Consider the following 17,134-nt stretch of genomic DNA (forward strand, 5'->3'; position numbering starts at 1 on the left):
ATATAACTTAAAAAACTAGCCCCTAAATCACATTTGGTGTCTGGAAATGGACTATAAGAAGGGCAGGTTGAGATTGCAACATTTTGTTTTCTACCAAGCAGCAAGACAGGTTGTGTGAGGAGGGGGCGCTCTGCAAGACTTCAGCCTGTGGTCAGGGCTGGGGGCCAAGCTTACTATTCTACCGCTGGGTAAGGGGGACATCACCCAGGGAAACCAAAACCACCTGCCCTCTCCTATCCATGGCAAGCTGCATAGCAATAATAAAGATAGTCACACTCACCCGTTTTTATACATTTTTCTGAATATCCCTATTCCATTGACGCAAAGCTTCTTCCATACCCTCCGCGGTCTCCTTTTGCGACTTATATGGGCTGTTCGGACCCCTCCGCTTTCGATGGGACATGCTAACACTACCTTACGAATGTGGCGATTTTGTAGTCCCAGACCCACAGCTATACTACCTCGCTGCCCAATGCCAGTATGCCTACCACTGGTACCATCCACATGCATGGATCCCCTATCTCAAGCGGGAAAGAGACCTGTTTGGAGACCTCACATTTTCCTCAGTCCTACTCAAAGGGACTCTGTTGATATACAAACATATCATCCACTTGCTGGGAGTGGCGAAAACTTAGACATGTACTGGGAGGAAGGCTACTCTACTCTCTTGCCTTACCACTGCCTGATAACCCCTGGCTCCCTCTCACTCGAGAGAATTTAGTGCAACGTACTTTACGTAGCCATGGCTTGCATACCTTGGGGGATTTAGTCCCGGATTGCCATGTCCTCTCATATGATGATCCTAATCACTTTCATAATACTTCACATAAGGATCACTTTGTTTTACATGCATCCTACCCCTTGGCCCATGTAGACTTCCTACCATTGACATTGCTTATAACAGACACAGATGGAGGGCATCTGGTCTCTCAGCTCTAATGTGCTCACCTGAACAAGAAACCTGACTCATCTCATCGTGTTAGGGAAGCCTGGGGAACTGATCTTGGATGTCCTATATCTGATAAAGTCTGGACATACTGCTGCTTACAAATGCAACTTGTATCTATTAATCATAAACACAAGTTGCTCCACTTTCCATTCCTGTATCAGGCATTTATATTACCCCTAAACTCCTAGATTGTCTATTTCCTACACGCTTGTTGCAGTGGCCCAAATGACATTAGCCCAGAAGCCGACTTCATACATTTGACGGGGACCTGCCCCAACATAGGACAATACTGGACCAATATGTTCTCCTTACTCTCCTCAATGAATGGGGTTACAGTCTTGCCCACCCCCTAGTTGCACTATTGGGCTACACCTGTGACATTCCCCAATCGGTATGCAATTATTATTCTATTTCATTGCTACTTCCAAACCGAGAACTGACATTACACTGGGGCAGCCGCCATAGCCCCACTACACAGGCTTGGTTGAAGAGCATGGTACATTGTGAGAAGATCAGCATGGACTACAGACAACTACAACCACTCACTTCCAGACCCAAGGGTATCTGGATCCCATTACAAGATTACCTACTCACCTTGGAAGCAAATGCTTCTGACTAACTATATCTCTTTTCTTCTGCTCCCCTCTTTTCATCCTCACCCACTTTCCATCCCTCCAATTTCTATTGGCCCATTTCTATGAGGATTTACCATGTGATATTGCTACTCCCACACCTGCTCTACCTCCTCATCCTACCTATAACCCATTATAGTCAAGGTCTGTTCACTGCGTTCTCTCACTGACTAACAGAATTATATCAGTCTTTTACTATAAGTGCAATGTCTTCTGTGGTGTGTCAAAACTTGAGGGGACCTCCTTGCAAAGTACCTGGACCACTCCACCCATGACCCAGTCAGGGGCCTGCCACCCATGCACAGTGTACATGTTCAAATGTCCAAACATAGTTTCAAATGCTCAGGCCCAGGTCTACCCCAGAGTGTTCCAGCAAGAGAATAGAGCTATGGCCCAGATCTCGCAGACTTTGGGCAGCTGATGTAGCCATAAGGTTTAGCAGATTTTGAAGACTTCAGACAACACAGCTATTCCTAAGGTTAAACAAATTAAACAGGCTGAGCTTTGGGCTTCAGACTTGGTCCTCTGGTTACCAAAGTTTACTATCTCAGGGGTTAAGGTAGTAGACATAACCCTAAGATGAATCAGATCTTAGGCACCCAGACTTCGGATTGCAGAGGTTTCCATCAGGTAACACAGATTTTGAATGCTATCAAAGCTATGGAGGGTGGGGCAACACTGTCAAACAGCATCAGTTCTACTTACTCAATAGTCAGCCTTTCTTAATAGAAGGTTATAAACTAGACTTCCAAGGTTAAATATACTTCTAGTTAGAGAATAGAATACATTAATGTTTGTTCATGTGACTTGTGTTTTTATATTTAATCTTTAACATATTTGTTTCTTGTGATAAATTTGTGATATAATCTAGGCTCACATTTATCTAATTGGTTGACATACCTATAGGATTATGCATGCTTTATTTACTTCAGGAGTGGAGAATTAATGTTTTTTTCTTTTCAATAAATATTGCTTGTTAAGCACTTTTTAATGAATGGTTAAACTGTTATGTACACTACTGGCCAGGTTTTTGCAATTCTGTAATTTTGAAAAAAATGATCAATTCTGAAATGAGACTGTTAGCTTGTTTCCTTTGAAAATTAACTCACATTTATTGTGTGACTGACTTTGCCCAGTAATCATTTCACATTGCTTTTCAGTCGTAGCTAAATAGAATATTGCAATAATACTTTACAAGAATACTTTGCCAATGAAAATCCAGGCACTGATTTAGGCATTTTTCTCCCCACATGGAGAGTGGTTCTGCATACAGACACTGAAGTTATGCATACACTTGGTCATTTTCAGAGGGGTTACATGTCTTTTGACTCACAAGCATGCTTTATTCAGGGACAAGTTTTTGTTGAGATTTAGGCAGGGACATTGACAATGTCATGAGCCACTCACCTGAATTTTCCATGTTGTTCCGATGAGGTGAGTATGGCCCCAACTCCCTCTAATGCCTGGCCGCGATTACAGTATTTCTTTTAGCTAAGTGTTGCACCTGGCGAGGCCCTAAAGGGAAGGGGGATTTGAAGGAGAAAAACGAACCACTTGGGTCTCAGCACTCTTTCTTATGGAGACAGTGACGGTGGACAGTATGTATTGTAACAGGCATTGGGCCCCGTTGGTTAGCAGGACTCCAACATGGGAAGAGGTCTAAAATCTCAACAGAGGCTTTCATCACATACAACGATTTTTGTCCCACACACCATAAAGAGTGAACAAAGTTCTGAAAGCCAATATACTTTGGCCTTTCACCAAATCTGAGCCCCTGTTTCTTCACAGCAGCCAAGAAAGTCTTGGTTAGCTATAACGATTAATTATTTTTTGAAACATATAAAATCAGGAATTTTTCAAAACAGTAAATTGAAGCGCTCTGAGTTTCTGGTACTACTCAGTCTTTCTTGTCAGAAATTCACCAAAAGATTATTGTCTGTTATTCAGTTGATCGTTTTTCCTAAAAAAGGACCAAATAAGCCATACCGTGTTTGTTCTGGGCAGTTGTTCATCAAACCTCACACAATGTGAGCCCACATATTTGTTACAACTGAGTTGTTGTCCCTTTTCCTTTTACCTGCTAATCGGGAGGCATGTAGGATGGTTGCAGGGAGACGCGTGGCCCAGAGAACTGATGCTTAAGAGGGATGCCGGTCGAAGGAAGAAGAGTCTGGTGCCAGGCTACAGAAGGCTGGAGATTCAGGTAAGGAGGAGAGACGAGGTCAAGCATATGCACAATGAAATGCTTGGTTTAAATAGTCTTGTTGGGGGTGCGAGTCACCGTTTGTAGTTTTCCTTGTGAGTGGCTTAATTGCTTGTGTATCTAGGGATGAGTCATCCTGTTTTTGCAATATGTACATAACAGGTGGTGATTATTATTCAAGGATGAGTCATCATGTTTTTGTAATATGTACATAACAATAGTGGGGTGGTTAATCAAGGATAAATCATGTTTTCTTCCACTTGCTGTGATTAATCAAGGATGAGTCATGTTTTCTTCTGTCTTGTTGCCGTGTACCTAGAGATGAGTCATCATGCCATATGCTCATAGCACTTGGTGAAAACAAAACAATGTTCTTTCACATAATGTTGTTCAACCGACTGTGCTTTACCATCTCAAACAAAGTGAACCATAAATACACCCTAGTGCAGAAGGGCACCACAGAGAAACACAATGTCAGGTCTCCATCAAATGCATGCATACCTTAATTCATGAAAATTGCGAGCACATCCCAATGTACTGTGGCATTGCACATGAGCGTGCTGTAGCAGGAGGGTGTAGGGTTACAACAGTTGCCCCTCCCAAAGGCTGCCCGACAGGGTAGGGTTTGTTTGGGTTCAGGGCATGAAATCTTCTAAGAAAGCAGGGGGCATGGATAAGTGAGGTTGGTTAACAAGAGTTTTCTGATGCATTGTATCCTTTCCAGGACACAAGGGTACATAATCATCCCTGCATTCATTTTGAATCGCAAATGCATTGCACTTCATATTCGAGGTGAACTTGAATGGGAATGGGGAGTGGAGGGGCATCTAAATGTGTAGCAGGTTTATGGGGGTTTAAAAGAGATCCATGAAATGCTGGATGCATGACATACTCGGGGGACACTGTGATTTTGGAAATGATCCGATGAAGCCAGGTTGCAGTTTTTGGGACCCTTCCACTTTTAAGTGTCGGGTAGACAGCCAAACATAGTCACCCACTTGATATGACAGAGCAGGTTTGTGGTGTTTATCTGCCTAAAATTTCATGGTCTCTTTAGCTGTTGTTAAATGTTTTTTGGCACGTTCCTGAATGGTTTGAATCTGTTGGAGTGGTTCCTCAACTGCTGGGATTAGGGAAGTGTTAGTGGTGATAGGTAAGACCCCTGGGGGAAAGCCTGTCAGGTGTGTAGCAGATGTTAGCTATTGTTATATACAAACTCGGCTACAGGTAGGCAATATTCCAAAGACTGGTGCCCATGGATAAAAGACAGGGGAGAAGTTGGTTTGCAGACTGGTTTACCCTTTCTGTTTGTCCATCAGATTCGGGATGGTAAGCAGAGGAAATAGCGACTTCTATTCCTAGCGTTGAACAAAGTGCTTTCCAGAGTGTGAAGTAAACTGCGCTTCACGATCGGAGTTGATTTTAGATGGCAGACCATGTAGTCTCACTACATGTTGAATAACAATTGTACTAAAGGTGTTTGCTGTAGGTAATTTATATAATTGTAGAAAATGTGCCATTTTGGATAAAAGATCCACCACCACCAAAATGGTTGTGTACCCGTGTGCGGGTGGTAAATAAGTGAGAAAGTCTACTATGTGCCATGGGTAAGATGGTATGGGCAAGGGTACCAGTTCCCCTGTTGGAACCTGATGTGTGATTTTTTTTCGTGCACATGTTGGACAAGCAGTAACATAGGTTTCAATGTCTCTTCGCATGATGTCCCATCAAAAATTCTTTTGGCAATTAACTAGTGTTGTTTGCACACCTGGATGGTTTGTTAATGAAACATTGTGATTCCATTGCATGACTTTTACTCTAAGTTCTTTTGTGAGAAGAAATAAGCAATCTTTATGATAAAAGAAGCCATCTTTGATGACATTTTCTGGATTTGCTAGCCATTCATGCATGTTTTGTTTTTTAATTTGGTGTTGTAACTCTAGATCAGTGGTTCCCAAACTTTTGAGTTCTGTAGACCCCCACATTATCATTTCTGGAAACTGGGGACCCCCACTGACTCATTATTGGAATCTGGGGACCCACCACTGAGTCAATACTGAAAGTTGGGGACCTAATCTGTTAATATTATTTAATTTAACCCCCAGGGGTCCCTAGACCACAGGTTGGGAACCACTGCTCTAGATAAAAATGAGTGATCCTCATTTGCTGCTACCACTTTTTCTAATGGGATGATAGTTGGTGGGGTTAGTTCAGATTTATTGGGTGCTGTGTGGCCAAATCTGGAAAGTACATCAGATTGCAATTGTTTTGTTCCAGGATGGTAGGTGAGATGAAAGTCATATTCACTAAAGAAGTGTAACCAGTGCATTTGCCACGGTGTTAGGGCTTTCACTGAGCTAAAGAAGTGTAGATTTTTATTATCTGTGAGGATAGTTACTGTGTATTACGCCTCCAGCAAACTGTGTCGCCATTCTTCAAATACTAGCTTGACTCCTAGCAGTTCTCGTTTACCTACTGTATAATTTTGTTCTGCCGGGAGCAATTGTTTTTAATAGAATGTGACAGGTTGCAGATGTCCCGTTGTTGGGTCTTTCTGAGACAAGGCCCTCCCAATAGCCACCTGGGAAGCTTCTGCTTCCACGAAGAAAAATTGTCCAGGGTTGGGGTTTTGGTGGACTGGGGCAGATGTAAATACTTTAAAAAAATTGCTTAAAGGTATGAAAGGCTGCTGGGGACCAAACAAAGGCTTGCCTTTTTTTCAAGAGTTTTGTAATCTGGACCACTTTCTAAGAGAAATTGTAAATAAAGCGCGTGTAGAAATTGTCAAAACCTAAAACACGCTGGACTTCTTTTATGGTGATGAGTTCTGGCCAATTCAGGATTGCCTCTACTTTATTAGGATTCATAATTATCCCAGTTGGGGAGAGGTGATATCCTAGAAACTCCACGGTATGTGAATGAAACATACACTTTTCCAGTTTGGCAAATATAGCAGTTTTGCGCAGACTTTGGAGCACTGAGCGAACATGCTGCACATGTTTTTTTTCTTCATTTTTTGAGTAGATGAGAATATCATCTATGTAGGCTACCACATAGAAATCGAGGAAATCCGGTAGTTTTTCATTAATGAAATACTTAAAGGCCACTGGGGCATTGCACAGGCCAAAGGGCATGACGGTGTTCTTGAATAAACTGAACGTAGTCTGGAATGCCATCTTCCATTAGTTGCCCTCCCTAACCCGTAGAAGATGGTGTGCCCAGCAGAGGTCCAACTTAGCATAGATCTTTGAGTGCCTTACCTGAACTAAAAGGACAGGTATCAATGGTGGAGGATTTTTTTTTGTTATTGTTGCTTTGTTCACTGCAATAGTCAATACATGCCTTTAATTCCCCATTCTTTTTGGGTACAAAGAAGAGTGGGGATGAGACAGACGACGTAGTGTGGCAAATTAAACCTAGTTGTAACAACTCATCCATGTACTGCCGTAGATATTCTGTCTCTGGTTCAGTTAATGCATACACTCTGCTACAGGGCAGGGTGGCCCCAGGGATGCAATCAATGCGTCAATCGAAAGAGCCATGTGGAGGCAATTGTGTTGCTTTCACCGGATCAAAAACATCCTGAAAGTCTTTGTACATATCAGGTAAATTGCAAAGCTTATCTTTCTCGGAAGTTGTCACACAATGTAAAAGGGCTAGCCACTTGGTTGTAGCTTCCTGATAACAGGAGTTCCTATAATATCTAGTATCCAAAGTTACTGTGTGTGACACCCAGTCTATCTTGGAATTATGATGTATGAACCAGGGTATCCCAAGGATAACTCCAAAACTAGGGGTGCCAGTGATATTGAAGGTAAGTAGGTTTGTGTGCCCATTTCTGCAGAGGAGGGTCAGAGGAGCAGTTTGATAGATAATTAACCCTAATGTTAATTCAGAGCCATCCTCTGCACTAACGGGTTCGGGTCTTTCCTTTTGGATTCCAAGGATCCCTAATTTGCTAGCTAACGTTAGATTGAAGAAGTTTCCTGTTGCCCCAGAATCAATCCACATAGAGAGGACCCGCCTTTGTTGTGAATATAGAATGAGTGTAACTTGAATGGTAAGATGACGTGGTACCCTAGCTACGGTATTAGCAAGATATTAGGAGATCTGAGGTACTTCTTCTCTCGACAAGGTGATCTCCGCTCCTGCAGAGATAATCAGTTTTCCTGTTGTTCTGATGTTGTATACTAGCAGCGACCTTGTTTGATTTTTTTAGGACTTGCTGAACATTCACTGGCAAAATGCCCAGCTTTACCACAGTACTTGCAGAACTGCAGTTTACGCAGATGCTCCTTTTCTTCGGTTCTTCAGAATGCCACCCATCTACATGGGTTCAGTGTCTGAGCTCTTGGTGTCAGTGTCTTTACAATCTGTTTTAACCACAATTACTTTTGTATTGGTATGAGGACTGTCACACTTGCACTCCCCTAATCTATGGTCTTTCCTACCAAGTCTACAAACTCTGAATACTCATTAGGAGGGTCCACTATGTGGGAGTGAGCGTCTTTTACATCATCCCTTAGACTCCGATAAAAAAGGGAAGTTCGCTTCTCCCCAGGCCACCTAGTTTTGGCCAAGAGAAAGGTTGAAGTTTGTGATATATATCAGTAAGTCCTTTGTTCCCTATCACAAGTTTAACAGTTCGTTGTTACTTGCTTGTACAAACACGTGTTTGGCAAATAGACAGGTCAGGGCTGTCTTGAAGGCAGTCCAGTTGTTATAGGTCATTGTTATAAATCAGTGGTATAGACCGGTGGGATGCTACTCCCCCTAGATAAGACATGACGAAAGCCACATTTGCTGCCTCTGTGGGGAAGGCCTCTGGTTTACATAAAAAGTGTAGCTGGCATTGATTTATGAATGTCACATATTTGGGACTATCCCCAAAGAAACGTTCTGGATTAGCCAGCGGGACTGGGGTGGGTACTGTCAGTTCTACCTGCACAGATGTTGTCTTCTCTTGACTAGGTTGTTGATGTAAGTTAGGTTTAATGTAAGTGTTGAAATGTCAGGTATGTTTCCCCACTGGGTTTTCCCATGGGGTGCTCTTTGGTTTGCAACATACTAACTCATTGCGCAACTTAGAGTTCTCTTCTCTGAGCTTCTGTACTTCTAATTGCAGGTTCTGCAATAATCTCCCTAGGTCTCTTGCTGTGGGTTCTTATGCCGCTAATGCCTGGGCCAGATTCTGTGTGTCTATGTGGTCTTCCATATCACCCAAAAGGAACTTAAGTTTTTGTGGCTTGGCCTTCTGTCATGAGCCACTCAGCTGAATTTCCCAGGTTGTTCTGATGGGGTGAGCACGGCCCCAACTTCCTCTGGGTCCAGGCCATGATTGCAGTGATTCTTTTAGCTAAGCGCTGCACCAGGCGAGGCACTAAAGGAAAGGGGGTTTAGAGGAGAAAGAGAGAAAAAAAGAACCACTCGGGTTTCAGTACTCCCTCTTATGGAGGCAGGAACGGGTGCACAGGATGTGTTGTAATGGGCATTGGGCCCCCTTGGTTAGCAGGACTCCAGCATGGGAACAGGTCTAAAATCTCAATAGGGGCTTTCATTGCATATAATGACTTTTGTCCCATACAGCTCATAGAGTGAACAAAGTTCTCAAAGACAATGTACTTTAGTCTTTCACAAAATGTGCGCTCTTGTTTCTTCACAGCAGCCAAGAAAGTCTTGGTTAGCAATAATAATCATTTTTTTTTTAAACATTTGAAGCAATATTTCAAGAGTCAATTGTTTGCAAACAACACAAAACAGTAAATTGTAGCGCTCTGGGTTTTTGGTACTACTGTCTTTCGTGCAAGAACTTCACCAAAAAACTATTGTCCGTTATACAGCTAATCATTTTTCCTAAGAAGGACCAAATAAGCCATACTGTGTTCATTCTGGGTAATTGTTCATCAGACTTCACACAATGTGAGTCCACGTATTCGTTACAACTGAGTTGTTGTCCCTTTTCCATTTTCCTGCAGATCGGGAGGCTTAGAGCCGAGGCTGCGTGGAGGATGGTTGCTGGGAGACTCTTAGCTCAGGTAACTGATGCTGAAGAGGGATGCCGGTCGAAGGAGGAAGAGTCCATTGCCAGGCTACAGGAGGTTGGAGATTCAGGAAAGGAAGAAAGACGAGGCCAAGCACGGGCACAATGAAACACTTGGTTTAAATAATCTTGTTGGGGTTGTGACAGTACCATAAAAAAACAGCAGATGCATTGGCCCTTTAAAGCTCACCCATCCGGCAGTGTCAGACTGCCTGAAAGGTCTTTTGAACACTGACCGTTATTGCTACTCCAATACAGGGAACCACATGTTGCTCTGTCACACACTAAAATCTTGACCGTCAGCACTTAACGCTGTAGGTAGGTACTAGGGCCCATATGCAGCTCTGCAATACACTACCTAGCTGACTTACAGCACTCATGCACTGATGTTTGAGTACCAGGACCACATTGACATCTGCCAAACATCTAAATCATTACCTGTAACATCCCCTACCTACTACCTTTCCAGTACAGGTACACACATGCAGATATTATATACACCGCAAGTACTAGGAGACACATGAGCTCTCCCACACTTTTCATTGCTATCGTGAGTGATGTAGCATCAGCAGTGCTATAACACACCTCAGTCCTGAAATGCAGCCTTCACCCATTGCTCTTCCTGTGTATGTCATAGACCTCAATCCTGAGATGCAGCCCCTACCAATCTCACTTGTTGCTCTTTTATACTCCTCAGTCCTAACATGCAGTAACTAGCAGCAGCAATGAGACCTCCAAGCAACTATGCAATACACCTCATCAAGACCTTTTGTCCTATTCAATACACACTCACTGGCCTGACCTACAGTCCCCAAACAATCTTGTAGGTTTCTAAAAATTCAGTTTCTCCCTTCCACCCGAACTTGAATGAAAAGGCTAACTTTTTTTTCTTTGTGGGTCATATGCCATGAATGAGAACCACCTTGAATGAAAGTGCAGTGACTAAAAATATCCTAAATAAGGTATTTTAGGACCATAGGAGGATAATTACTAAAATGGATCCCAACACAGTGCAGCAGCCACGGTTGCTGCGCTGTGTTGTATGAGAGAGAAAGAGCAGGAAAGTGCCATATCTCCTACAATATGTTGCTGTCATGCTATATCCCCAGCACTGGTGCACAGTCAGCTTGCCTAATGTTACCCACACCAATGTCTGTGTCATGTCTATCACAGGTTTTGTACCGGAAGTTTATCTTCCAGTACAAAATACCATGCTTAGACAATTTATTTTTTTTAGAACAAAATTTATATTATTTTCATAAAGTTTAAAAGCAGTGCACACACAATTGAGCTCAAACAACACCAGTAAGGCAGTTACAAAGCATAGGACACCATTGATTGCTGGTCTACCAATGTTCAATGTTACATTACAATAAATCATCATGATAGGCCCACCATTTCCCTCATATTTTATCATGTTTTTCCGGGCACCCTCGAGCTGCATAAATCGTTTTTTGTTGATGCGCACACCAATTAACCCCCGTCCTCCATCCCGCCAGCTCCAGAAAGCCTCCACCTGCGAGCAATATCTCTCTTAGCGACAAGGCATGCAAACCCTACAAATATCTGTTCAGCACGGGGCCCCCCAGTTCCTCCAATAACCCCAATAATGCAACCTTGGGGCTTAATTCTATGGGACGCCCCAGGACCTCCGCTATATCTTTACCAACCCCCTCCTAAAAGGGCCGTAGTTGGGGACAACTCCAAGTCACATGGAGGAAGTCTCCCCCCAGGAAACCACACCTAGCACAGGCACACCCTGCCCCACCGGACATCCTCAACTTTATCGCTGGGGTCAAGTAAGATGGGTGAAGGTAGTTGAATTGCACCATTCGCAGCCTAACTGAGATGGCTAATTCCTGAGGGGGTCAGTAGTGCCTCCCGCCAGTCATCCTTGTCCTGCTCCCCCATCCAGCGCGCCCACTTTTGACTCAGGTGGTCAAGCCCATCTGGGGCATTCGTAAGTAGAGACTATTAAACTTGGGACACTGCTTTCCTCCCCGGGATCCCAGTTAGCAATTTCACCTCATGCGGGCTATGGTCAGGGAGCTGGGTATTTGCCGGAACATGGGCCCCTAAGGCGTGGCGCAGCTGCAGATATAGGACAAATTGTGACTGGTGTAGCTCATACTGATCCGTCTTGTCCTGGAATGACATAGCGCTACCCCTGTGTACACGTCTCCCAAGTATGTAACCCCTATTAAGACCCATTGCTGAAACCTGTTAATGCAGTGAGTTGGAGCAGCCAGTCTCTATGCCACGGTGAGGACATTTGAGTAAAACACCGATCCCAAGTTTTAGGGCCTCCCTCCAGCAACCCACCACCACCCGGGTGCAAGACGCTGTCTGGACTGGAATCCTGCCACCATAAAGCATACCCAATAGGCCTCCAAAGCCCACCTCGCGGATCTCAAGTCGATACGCTGGGTCGTCTCAACCTCTTGCGAAACAGTCATTTATAAGGACCACCTGGGCTGCTAAGTAATAAATATATAGATCTGGGACTCCCATACCCCCCCTCATATGGAGACTTCTGCACAGTGTTAAAAGCCATTTTATGCCGCCCTCCGTTCCAAATGAAATTGGTAAATTTTGATGTGAGAGCTTGGAACCACGTCCTTTGTATCTGGTAAGGATAGTTCGTGAGAGCATACAGGTAGCCGGAGAACCACATCATTTTGGGGAGGGCAGTACGCCCAATGGAGTTTAAGGGGAGGTCCTTCCAATACTGCAGTTCCCTGTCCAGATGTGCTGACAAGTCCCTAAAGTTTAATACCCATGCTAAGTCAGGCAGAAAGGAGACGTGGACTCCCAAATATTAAAACGCGTTCCTCCGCACTGGGAATTGGGGACACTATTGTCGGCCATCCACATACCCCCTAACTTCCACCAGTGTTGATTTTTGGGCATTGACCAGGAGCCCAGATACCTCCCTAAACCTCTCCAGTAGTTTCACACATCTGGGGCCCTACGAAGGTAGATCACTAAGAAATACTAAAACGTCGTCCGCATACAGCGCCACTCTATCCTTCACTCCATCTCCCCATCTCCAGCCCCACATCAGAGGATCACTCCGCAGCAAGCATGGCAGGGGCTCAATCACTAGCACGAAGAGCAAAGAGCACATCCCTGATGTGTTCGACGCTGCTCCGGGCGCCCCCCCAGGTATCCCCAGGGGGCACACCCACCTACACAGTGCCACAATGCCATCTCCCCCTTCATTCGCCTGTTGGTGGGGCTCTTGCCGCTCCGAGACCTCCTCTGGGCCCCGGACCTCCTCACCGCGTGCGTTGCTTCCCCAGCGGCCACCAGGTCATGGCTCACTTTGGGGCTCCTTCACTGCGTGTCCGGCCACTGCACCATCCCGCTCCAATCTGCCTGGCCATCCACGTTCATCAGCCCGACCCTTACGCGAGGCCTGGATATTCCAAGCCGCTAAACCAGTCCCACCGGGCCATCGCCGGACACGTCTCTCCTCACGTTCTCCTGCGGCCACTCCGGCCTGCTGCTGGACTCGACAGGCTCCACCCCGTCTCCTCAAGTCACCCTCACCCATATGACCTGGTGGGGACGATCTGCTGTCAGGCAGGATCGTCTTGCGATGAGAAGGAGCGGGAGCTCCCTCAGATTGCGATCGCCATGATGGCTCCCCCGGCCGCGCCCTCGTGCTTAGACAAATTTTAGATCTTTCTCACTTTGGATGTGTTGTGGATAGTGCAGCACCCGCGCACAGTATGAAAAGATTCCCAAAATAAAAATGTTTCTCCTTGATAATGCAAATGATAAAACACCATTATTATTTGATGGAAAGCCCTGTCTACTTTTTTAGAAGATAGAATTTTGGGTAAAAAAGACATGGATGATTGCATGGGAACACCTATGTACCACCCATGGTACATCCTTTTGGCGCAAAGTAGAGCAAAACAGCTCTAGGCACTTCTTTGCGTTACTTTGAGGCAACTTTCAAGCGCAAAACAAGTATTGCAGCTAAAGTATATTTCGAATAAACATTTTGCACTGATTTGGGCCACTTTTAAAACGCAAAGCTGGCACAAAATGTTAGTAAATATACTGCAAATAATAACTCACTGTCACTGTGTGCTCAACTCTCTGTGTTCAGGAATGTGTGTCATTGCAGAAGGTTGCCCCCAAGAAAAACAAGTGTTTGGGCAGCAGTGGAACACTTCATGACCCAACTCTTTCTCCTATGCAGTTGATCTTTTAAATCATCCCTTCAACCCCAATAAAAAAGGGAAGTATGCTTCTTCTCAAGCCTCCTAGTTTTGACCAAGAGACAGTTGAAGTTTATGATATATGTCAGTAAGTCTTTTGTTCTTTGTCTCAAGTTTAACAGCTCGCTGTCAGTTGCTTGTACAAACACATGTTTGGCAAATAGACGGGTCATGGCTGTCTTAAAGGCAGGCAGAATACCAACACCAATATTGAGAGACGTCAGGTGAAGGCAAATTTATGTATTCTTGAGGCTGCCCAGGGCCTGGAAAGCCCTAGCAGTCACTGTGTTCATAGAAGACACCTTTGCTGCTCAAGCTGTGTTGTAACAGTTGCAAGCTGTAACTGTTACAATCTCGAGCATCTGCTTTTTTATGTAACTCAGGAGCATTTGCACAGCAAACTGTCCCTGTTGTTTTGTTTCTGGTGCTGCTTTTTCAACCTCTTACTCTAGGGGTCGCAAGGGCAGTGCCAGGGGTCACATGTGAAATGCCAGGGGTCCCATTGGTGACCCCTGACAAATCCCAAATGTCATCCATGCCTTCCCCGTGTGTGGGGTAAGCTAAACTTTCTCCTCTCAGAAGAGAGCCTGCTTCTGCTGGGTGTTGCTGAGTATCCTGTGTGCTGATCGACTTGACTGAGCAGGACTGAAGCACTGCAAGTGCTCGCAGACAGGGCACCCACAAAAAAGCTGAATGCTTCTTTGCTGCTGGAGCAGGTAAGACTTGATACGTGCCTGTCGGGCCCTGGGGGACATACTGCTGAAGGCGCTGCAGCACCATAGACCATTTTGGCTATTTCCTAAAAGTCAGAGTGAACTCTTGAGCAAGGCTTACTATTGATCATTCCCTGGATGTGGCCACCAGTGAATGGGGAATAACCCCAATCACATAACAATGAAGAGGGTGTCGCAGGGGTTTGCCAATTAGTCACTAGAACCCGACTTCAAGGGAATTTTTTTATTGCTTGTGAATGTCCTAATACTTCTTTGAATGCCTAGAGTTAAAAATGAAATACCTCTTTTTAATATAAAAACAAAAATATTTGACTGGACATTAATGTAATGACATTACTTAGTGAACTTTGAGTCATGAGTTGTGTTCACTAACTTGTATCTACATTCCCCCCACCCCTCGCCCCAAAGGCAATCTTTGACTGGTCATCCACAGCTACCACTGAGAGTCAAATCAAAAGGGGTACCTGGCCAAGATGCTCTGAATTCATTGTAGGTCAGGCCCTGGGATAGCAAGAGTAAAAGGCCTCAACTACCATGGTTGGGCGGAGTAGCCTCTGCATTCTCTGTGGCCCTCTGAAAGGGTTTCTGACAGAAGCAGACAGTGGGGTAAAGAAAAGATAAAATGTCAAGAGAGAAAGTGAGAGAAAGGAATGGAGAGAGGTTGAGAGAAATAGAAGAGCATAAAAGGGTGAGCTGATGTAAAGATAATAGGAAAACTGCATGGGAGAAAGATGGAGTCCTAAAAAAAGATAGATGTATATAGAGCGAAGGATAGGGTGAGAAAAAGAGGGAGCTAGAGGGGCGAAAGAAGCAGGATGGATTATTTTTGAGATTGACACAAGCGATGAATCTAGACATGAAATACACCATTAAAAAGTTGACATGCCAAGAATCTAAAACAGATGCACATTTCTTCATTTCTGAAATAGTGATGTAAAATATCAAATTTGCTGTGACAAGAAGTACAGAGGAAATTCACCTCAATCATGTGCCACAGTTCAAGCTCCTGACTGGTTATACTGTATTATGAAGAAGCATTGACTTTACAAAGTTATTTCTAATCAGTCCTCACCTACATGGTATAGCATCCTGTCCAGATAGGCAAGCACTTCAGTACCCACTTTGGGGTACTAAGAGCTGCGTAAGTGTTGCAATAGTTTTCAATGCAATATAATATTTTCACTCTCGAAACACTTAATACAGTGATTGAAATGATTTTTGATTTAAAAAATATGCCTCATGCGCAACTGTTTAATTTATGCTGTCTAAATAAGTTTACAATATTGTATTGTAGTTGCATTTATTTAGGGCTTCTTCTCCCTGATGAGCCGCTGAAGCACATTAGTGACTGGATAGGAAGCTTTGTGTATAACAATTCAAATATAATCTCCAATATGTTAATTAAAAATAAGTACTGGCAAACTAATAGGTCTAATCTTCAGACATTGTCAATGAAAGAAAAAAGTGCAAAGATGCATCTGAACACATGCGTCATCATGCAATACAGATATGTGTTATGGTGCTCGGCAGCCCCAGAGTTACTATGGCTCATGACATTGCGACCATTTTGCTTTTGTTTTCTTTCACCACTCAAAGATGATTGATACTCATTTTGAAACAGTTCATAAGAAAAAAAATAAAAAGTTTACTGAAGCACATTTTTTGTAGAAAGGAGTGGCCTATTGGCTTTGCTGGTGTATTTTAGTCATGTTTCACACAAGCGTGGCTGCTGTTTAGCATGGCTAAAAGTTAGTGGCATAGGGGAGATTGGAGTGGCAAAGAGTGGAGTAGAGTATCAAAGAGTGGAGTAGAATGTGGCTTAGAGTGGTGGGGCATAGAGTGGAGAGACATAGAGTGGAGGGGCGTTGAATGGCACAGAGTGGAGTAAAGTTTCATAAAGTGGAGTGACAGAGTTTTGTAGAGTGTAGTGGCAGAGGGTGGCATACAGTGGAGTGGTGTAGGGTGGAGTAGTGTGTCAGAATGTGGAATGGAGTGAAGTACAGTAGAGTGGAGTGGCATGGAGAGAGGTAGAGTGGAGTAAAGTGTTAGAGACTGGAGAGGCATAGATTAGAATAGATGAGCATAGATTGGACTGACATGGAGTGTTGTAGAATGGAGTGGCATGAAGTGGAGGGGCGTAGTGTGGATTGGAGGGTCACAGAGTGAAGGGGTGTAGAGTGGAGAGGCATAGAGTAGAGGAGCATAGAGCGGAGAGGCATAGAGTGAAAGGGTGTAGAGTGGAGTAAAGTGTCATAGATTAGAGTAGAATGGCATGGCGTAGAGTGGAGTAAAGTGTCGTAGAGTGGAGTGGCATGGAGTAGCATAGTGTGGAGTAAATTGGTGT

The sequence above is a fragment of the Pleurodeles waltl genome, chromosome 2_1 (assembly GCF_031143425.1).
Source record: "Pleurodeles waltl isolate 20211129_DDA chromosome 2_1, aPleWal1.hap1.20221129, whole genome shotgun sequence".
Taxonomy (NCBI): domain Eukaryota; kingdom Metazoa; phylum Chordata; class Amphibia; order Caudata; family Salamandridae; genus Pleurodeles; species Pleurodeles waltl.